Source organism: Nycticebus coucang, chromosome X (assembly GCF_027406575.1).
Source record: "Nycticebus coucang isolate mNycCou1 chromosome X, mNycCou1.pri, whole genome shotgun sequence".
Taxonomy (NCBI): Eukaryota; Metazoa; Chordata; class Mammalia; order Primates; family Lorisidae; genus Nycticebus; species Nycticebus coucang.
This window is the reverse complement of record NC_069804.1, coordinates 175,968,807-175,976,530: the sequence shown is the minus strand read 5'-3', so window position 1 is coordinate 175,976,530 and position 7,724 is coordinate 175,968,807. Positions and strand designations below refer to the sequence as shown.

Sequence of the window (7,724 nt, the reverse complement as noted above, 5' to 3'; positions counted from 1 at the left end):
GAGGATACTGTGAAGGGAATTGTGTTGGTGATTAGCTTATCATCTTGGCTGTTATTGGCATGTACAAGGCTCCTGATTTGTGGAACTGATTTTATACTCTAAGACATTACTGTATTTTTTGATCACTTCCAGGAGTCTTGTGGTTGAGTCGTGGGGTTTCTCTAAGTATAAGATCATATCATTGTCAAAGAGGAGGAGTTTGACCTCCTCTGCTCCCATTTGGATGCTATTTATTTCCTTCTCTTGCCTGATTGTATTGGCAAGAACTTCCAGCATTATGTTGAATAGTAGTGGTGATATAGGACAACCTTGTCTGGTTCCAGTTCTAAGTGGAAAAGCTTTCTGTTTTACTCTATTCAGTATAATATTAGCTGTAGTTTTGTCATAGATAGCTTTAATCAGTTTAAGATGCCAACAAAGCCTATATTTTTAAGTGTTCTAATTATAAAAGGATGCTGAATTTTATTGAATGCTTTTTATGTATCTATTGAAAGGATCATATGGTCTTTGTTTTTGCTTCTGTTGATATGGTGAATTACGTTTATGGACTTGCGTATGCTAAACCAGCCTTGCATCTCTGGGATGAAACCTACTTGATCGTGATGAATAATTTTTTTTAATGTGTAACTGTAATCTATTGGTAAGGATTTTATTGAACATTTTTGCATCTATATTCATTAGTGGAATTGGTCTGAAATTTTCCTTTTTAGTTGGGTCTTTTTGTGGTTTTGGTATTAGGGTGATATTTGCTTCATAGGACGTGTTGGGGAATATTCCTACCTTGTCAATTTTTTGGAATAATTTCTGTAGCATCAGCCTAAGCTCTTCTTTGAAGGTTTGATAGAATTCTAGTGTGAAGCTATCTGGACCAGGGCATTTTTTTGTTGGGAGATTTTTTGTTTGTTTCTTTGATCTCAGTTCTTGAAATCAGTTTGGTTAAGAGATCTATTTCATCTTGGTTAAATCTAGGGAGAGAGTGTGATTTCAGGTATTGATCCATTTCCTCCATATTGTCACATTTCTTTCTTTCTTTTTTTTTTTTTTAAAAATATGGAACGCTTCACGAATTTGCGTGTCATCCTTGCGCAGGGGCCATGCTAATCTTCTCTGTATCGTTCCAATTTTAGTATATGTGCTGCCGAAGCGAGCACATCTTCTTTTTTTTTTTTTATTAAACCATAGCTGTGTACATTAGTATGATCATGGGGCACCATACACTTGGTTCATATATCGTTTGACACATTTTCATCACATTAGTTAACATAGCTTTTGTAGCATTTTCTTAGTTATTTTGCTAAGACCTTTACATTCCACATTTACTAGGATTCGCATATACCCTTGTAAGATGCACCGCAGGTGTAATCCCATTAGTCCCTCTCCTTCCCCCTCCTTTCCCCCTCCCTCCCTTCCCTTTCCCCTTTCTCCCTATTCTTAGGTTATAACTGGGATATAGCTTTCATGTGAAGGTCCTACATTAGTTTCATAATAAGGGTGAGTACATTGGGTACTTTTTCTTCCATTCTTGAGACACTTTACTAAGAAGAATATGTTCCAGCTCCATCCATGTAAACATGAAAGGGGTAAAGTCTCCATCTTTCTTTAAGGCTGCATAATATTCCATGGTGTACATATACCACAATTTATTGATCCATTCTTGGATCGATGGGCACTTGGGCTTTTTCCATGACATAGCAATTATGAATAGGGCTGCAATAAATATTCTGATACAAATATCTTTGTTATGGTGTGATTTTTGGTCTTCTGGGTATATGCCCAGTAGGGGGATTACAGGATTGAATGGCAGATCTATTTTTAGATCTTTAAGTGTTCTCTATATCTCTTTCCAAAAGGAATGTATTAATTTGCATTCCCACCAGCAGTGCAAAAGTGTTGCCTTTTCTCCACATCCACGCCAACATCTCTGGTCTTGGGATTTTGTGATATAGGCTAGTCTCACTGGAGTTAGATGATATCTCAAAGTAGTTTTGATTTGCATTTCTCTGATGATTAAAGAAGATGAGCATTTTTTCATATGTCTGAAGGCCATGCGTCTGTCTTCTTCAGAGAAGTTTCTCTTCAAGTCCCTTGCCCAGCCTGCAGTGGGATCCCTTGTGTTTTTCTTGCTAATGCGTTTGAGTTCTCTGTGGATTCTGGTTATTAAACCTTTGTTGGAGACATAACCTGCAAATATCTTCCCCCATTCTGAAGGCTGTTTGCTTGCTTTACTTACTGTGTTCTTGGCTGTGCAGAAGCTTTTTAGTTTGATCAAGTCCCAATAGTGTATTTTTGAAGCAGCTTCAATTGCCCGGGGGGTCTTTCTCATAAAAAACTCGCCCAACTCAATTTCTTCAAGGGTTTTCCCTACACTCTCTTCTAGTATTTTTATAGTTTCATGTCTTAGGTTTAAATCTTTAATCCAGTGAGAGTCTATCTTGGTTAATGGTGAGAGGTGTGGGTCCAGTTTCAGTCTTCTACAGGTTGCCAGCTAGTTCACCCAGCACCATTTGTTAAATAGGGAATCTTTTCCCCAATGAATGTTTTTAATTGGCTTGTCAAAGATTAAATAACGGTAAGTAGCTGGATTCATCTCTTGGTTCTCTATTCTGTTCCAGACATCTACTTCTCTGTTTTTGTGCCAGTACCATGCTGTTTTGATCACTATCGATTTGTAGTATAGTCTGAGGTCTGGTAGCGTGATTCCTCCTGCTTTGTTTTTATTTTTGAGTAATGTCTTGGCTATTCGAGGTTTTTTCTGATTCCATATAAAACGAAGAATTATTTTTTCAAGATCTTTAAAGTATGACAGTGGAGCTTTAATGGGGATTGCTTTGAAATTATATATTGCTTTGGGTAGTATGGACATTTTAACAATGTTGATTCTTCCCAACCATGAGCATGGTATATTTTTCCATTTGTTAACATTCTCAGCTATCTCTTTTCTTAGAGTTTCATAGTTCTCTTTATATAGCTCTTTCATGTCCTTTGTTAGATAAACTCCCAAGTATTTCATCTTCTTTGGCACTACTGTGAATGGGATAGAGTCCTTAATTGTTTTTTCAACTTGACTATTGTTGGTATATATAAAGGCTACCGATTTATGAATGTTGATTTTGTAACCTGAGACACTGCTGTATTCCTTAATCACTTCTAAGAGTTTTGTAGTAGAGTCCCTAGTATTTTCCAGATATACAATCATATCATCTGTGAAGAGTGAAAGATTCATCTCTTCTGACCCTATGTGGATACCCTTGATTGCCTTTTCTTCCCTAATTGCGGTGGCTAAAACTTCCATTACAATGTTAAAGAACAATGGAGACAATGGGCAGCCTTGTCTGGTTCCAGATCTAAGTGGAAATGATTCCAATTTAACTCCATTCAATATGATATTGGCTGTGGGTTTGCTGTAGATGGCCTCTATCAGTTTAAGAAATGTCCCTTCTATACCAATTTTCTTAAGTGTTCTCATCATGAATGGATGTTGGATGTTATCAAAAGCTTTTTCTGCATCGATTGAGAGAATCATATGGTCTTTGTTTTTTAATTTGTTTATGTGCTGGATTACATTTATAGATTTACGTATATTGAACCAGCCTTGAGACCCTGGCATAAAACTGACTTGGTCATGATGTATGATTTGTTTGATATGTTGCTGGATTCTGTTTGTTAGAATCTTGTTGAATATTTTTGCATCTATATTCATTAGTGATATTGGTCTATAATTTTCTTTTCTTGTTGGGTCTTTTCCTGGTTTGGGGATCAGGATGATGTTTGCTTCATAGAACGTGTTGGGTAGTCTTCCTTCTTTTTATACCTTTTGGAACAGGTTGAGTAGTATAGGTACTAATTCCTCTTTAAAGGTTTGGTAGAATTCTGACGTGAAACCATCTGGTCCCGGGCTTTTCTTTTTGGGGAGATTTTGTATGGTTGATGATATTTCTGAACTTGATATGGGCCTGTTCAACATTTCCACTTGTTTTTGATTAAGTCTTGGAAGGTGACGTGTTTCCAAGTAACGGTCGATTTCCTTCAGATTTTCGTATTTCTGAGAGTATAGTTTCTTGTAATATTCATTAAGGATTTTTTGGATTTCTGAGGAGTCTGTTGTTATTTCATCTTTGTTATTTCTGATTGATGAGATTAGAGATTTTACACTTTTTTTCCTGATTAGGTTGGCCAAAGGTTTATCTATTTTGTTGACCTTTTCAAAAAACCAGCTTTTTGATTTATTGATCTGTTGTATTATTCTTTTGTTTTCAATTTCATTTAGTTCTGCTCTGATTTTGGTTATTTCTTTTCTTTTACTGGATTTGGGGTTGGATTGTTCTTCCATTTCCAGTCTCTTGAGATGTCCCATTAAGTTGCTTACTTCCTCTTTTTCCGTTCTCCTGAGGAAGGCTTGCAGTGCTATAAATTTCCCTCGTAGAACTGCCTTTGCTGTGTCCCAGAGGTTCTGATAGTTCGTGTCTTCATTGTCATTTTGTTCCAGAAATTTGGCAATTTCCTTCTTGATCTCATCTCTGACCCAGCTATCATTCAGCATAAGGTTATTTAACTTCCATGTTTTTGTATGTGTATGCAGATTCCTGTTGTTACTCATCTCAAGTTTTATTCCATGATGGTCCGAGAAGATGCATGGAATAATTTCTATTCCTTTAAATTTGCTGAGGTTAGACTTGTGACCTAAGATGTGATCGATTCTGGAGTAATTTCCGTGGGCTGATGAGAAATATGTGTATTCAGTTTTGTTGGGATGAAATGTTCTGTAGATGTCAGCTAAATCTAAATGCTGGATGGTTAGATTTAAATCTAGAATTTCTTTACTCAGCTTTTTGTTGGAGGATCGATCCAGCACTGCCAAAGGAGTGTCAAAATCTCCTACTATTATGGAGCTGGAGGAAATCAAGTTGCTCATGTCTGTTAGAGTTTCTCTTATAAATTGAGGTGCATTCTGTTTGGGTGCATAGATATTAATAATTGAAATCTCATCATATTGAGTCTTACCCTTAACAAATATGAAGTGACCATTTTTGTCCTTCCTTACTTTTGTTGGTTTAAAGCCTATTGTGTCCGCAAATAAAATTGCAACTCCTGCTTTTTTCTGGATACCATTTGCCTGAAATATGGATGACCATCCTTTCACCCTGAGTCTGTATTTGTCTTTTAAGTTAAGATGTGACTCTTGTATGCAACAAATGTCTGGCCTGAGTTTTTGTATCCAGGTGGCTAACCTATGTCTCTTTAGAGGGCAGTTTAAGCCATTCACATTAATGGAGAGTATTGATAAGTTTGGTGAAATTTGGGGTATTGAGTTTTTTGAAAGTCCAGTGGGCATTTTTAATCCTTTTGCCATTGTGGAAGATAGAGTTTGATCAGAAGTTTCTGAGTGAGTTTACTTTTGTAGTAGAGGATTGGGTTGGTTATTATGGAGGATAGGTCTGAGAATATCCTGATGAGCTGGTTTAGTTATGGCAAATTTCTTTAGCATATGTATGTCATTAAAGTATTTAATTTCTCCATCATAAATGAAACTTAGTTTAGCTGGGTACAAGATCTGGGGTTGTAAGTTATTTTGCTTGAGGAGATTAAACATTGATGACCACCCTCTTCTGGCTTGAAAAGTTTCAGCAGAGAGATCTGCAGTCATTCTAATGTTCTTCCCTTTGAAGGTAATAGATTTCTTTCTCCTGGTAGCTTTGAGAATTTTCTCCTTCATATTAACTTTAGTGAAATTAATTATGATATGCCTGGGGGATGTCTTATTGGGGTTGAGTCATGCTGGGATTCTGAAGCTATCTGCTATCTGAATTTCAGGTTCTCTAGGCATGTCTGGAAAATTCTCTTTCATAATTTCATGCAGAAGGGCCTCTGCGCCCAGTGAGGCCACTTCATTTGTTTCAGAAATTCCTATGAGACGGATATTTGCCTTCTTCGAGTTATCCCCGAGCTCTCTGAGAGAGTGATCCATTTTTGCTCTCCATTTCTCTTCCTCTTTGAGAGTTTGGGAGCGTTCAAATGCTTTATCTTCGATGTCGGAGATCCTTTCTTCTGCTTGGTCCATTCTGTTGCTAAGGGATTCCACTGTATTTTTCATATCTTTGAGGGCTGCAAATTCTTGTTTCAGTCTGTCTAAGTCTTTCATGGTTTTGTCTTTAAATTCGTTAAATTCTTGAGACAGCTTTTGAATTTCTCCACGAATTCCTAATTCCATTTTGTTAATCTTGTTTGCCATCCAAATTCTGAATTCGATTTCTGACATCTCAGCCAGTTGTTTGTGAATGGGATCTTCAATTACATCTGCCGTATCTTTCCTTGGGGGGGTTGATCTATTCTGGTTATTCATGTTACCAGAGTTTTTCCACTGATTCCGCCCCATGATTGTTTTATTCCCTTTGATTTTCCTCTGGTGTTTTGTCGAGGACCCGTACAGTGCTGTGGCCTGAGAAACTGGGGCCCTGTTTGGTGTAGAGGGGCTAAGTGGTTCTGACTTATTTTCAGCTGGTTTCTATGTGACCCTAGTGAAACAGTTACTCTGGGTTGAAGTCTCAGCTGTGGAGAAATACCAGCAATTAAGTCACCCCACCCACCACAGGCAACAAATGGAAAAGGAAAATCAAACCTTCCTACAACTACACATCCAGGGCACCACCTGGATAGTCCCCAGGTGAGTGACTCAGTTCAAAAGGTCCAAGTCAATTGTCTCGGTCAGCAGCTGCCTCGGGTGGGAGAGTTCAAGAGGTCCCTGGGAACTGGGTCACAGGGGTCTGGTGGCTGCTCTAAAATGGCTTGCTCCACTGCTGTGTGGAGTCAGGAAGAGCCACCAGTAAATAGATCAGTCTGGGAAGAATGATGCCTCCTTCCTCACCTTGCAGCTCTGTCACACCCAGTCTCTGCTAGCTGCACAGGGCTGTGACCCAGTCGGTTGTCTGCAGTAAGCAGATACTCCAGGGGTTTGCACCTGCCTAAGTCACAGTGTAGTCTGTGTCTGCTCAACTAGGCCGCTATTCTCTGTCTTTATCCAGTAGGGAGTGGTGTGGCCTGTCAACCTCGGGCACTTGATGGAGCCTGGAGGTGTTCACTCAGTTCCAGCCCCACCCTTAGTTTATGTTACTGGGTGAAGGGAACAACCCTGTGGGAGTTTGTTTCTGACCTTGCCAGATTCCTCTGCAGAGGAGAGGCTGATTTGAGTTCCCAGAACCTGTGTCTCAGGCCCTGTCTTTAGTCCTGCGGGTTTGTATTCGCAGCACGATCAGTTGTTGGCTGTAGCCTCTTGGCCTCCTTTGTCTATAGGCTGGTGATCCCCTAAGGGCCAGGTGCGTCTTAGGCTCAGTAGAGCGGTTCTCTGGATCAGCCCCACCCTAGGAGTTTCCCGGCTCTGCGGGTGTGTTTTCTAGTTCCCGTGTTCCACCCAGGTTGGTACCGTCTCAGGAAAACCCTTTACTCACGGGGCCTGTGTTTCAGTCCCAGGTCTGTTCCATGGTGGTTGCCATCTGAGAAGATGCTCGGCCTCATCTGGTTGCCCAGGAAGACAGCAGGAGAGGCTATGGGATATCTGGGGGTGGGCCTTGTTATTGCTGAAGATGACTGTTGCTTTGCACCTCGGGGCACCACCGCTCCAGTGTAATTCCCTCTCAGCCTACCATTGTCTTCTCGCTCCTTTGCTACAGTGTCAGCACTGGCCAGCTGCAGTCCAGGTCCTGTCTATACCTCTTGAGAGTTCAGCCAAG

The 7,724-nt window shown here is 39.7% G+C and overlaps 1 non-coding gene across 1 annotated transcript; it reads right to left on the bottom strand.

Moving 5' to 3' along the window:
• Positions 1-1,044: 1,044 nt before the first annotated feature.
• On the bottom strand, positions 1,045-1,151 carry LOC128578619 (U6 spliceosomal RNA). Its single transcript, XR_008377758.1, has one exon. It is a non-coding gene; the product is annotated as a U6 spliceosomal RNA (small nuclear RNA).
• Between the last annotated feature and the right edge of the window lie 6,573 nt (positions 1,152-7,724).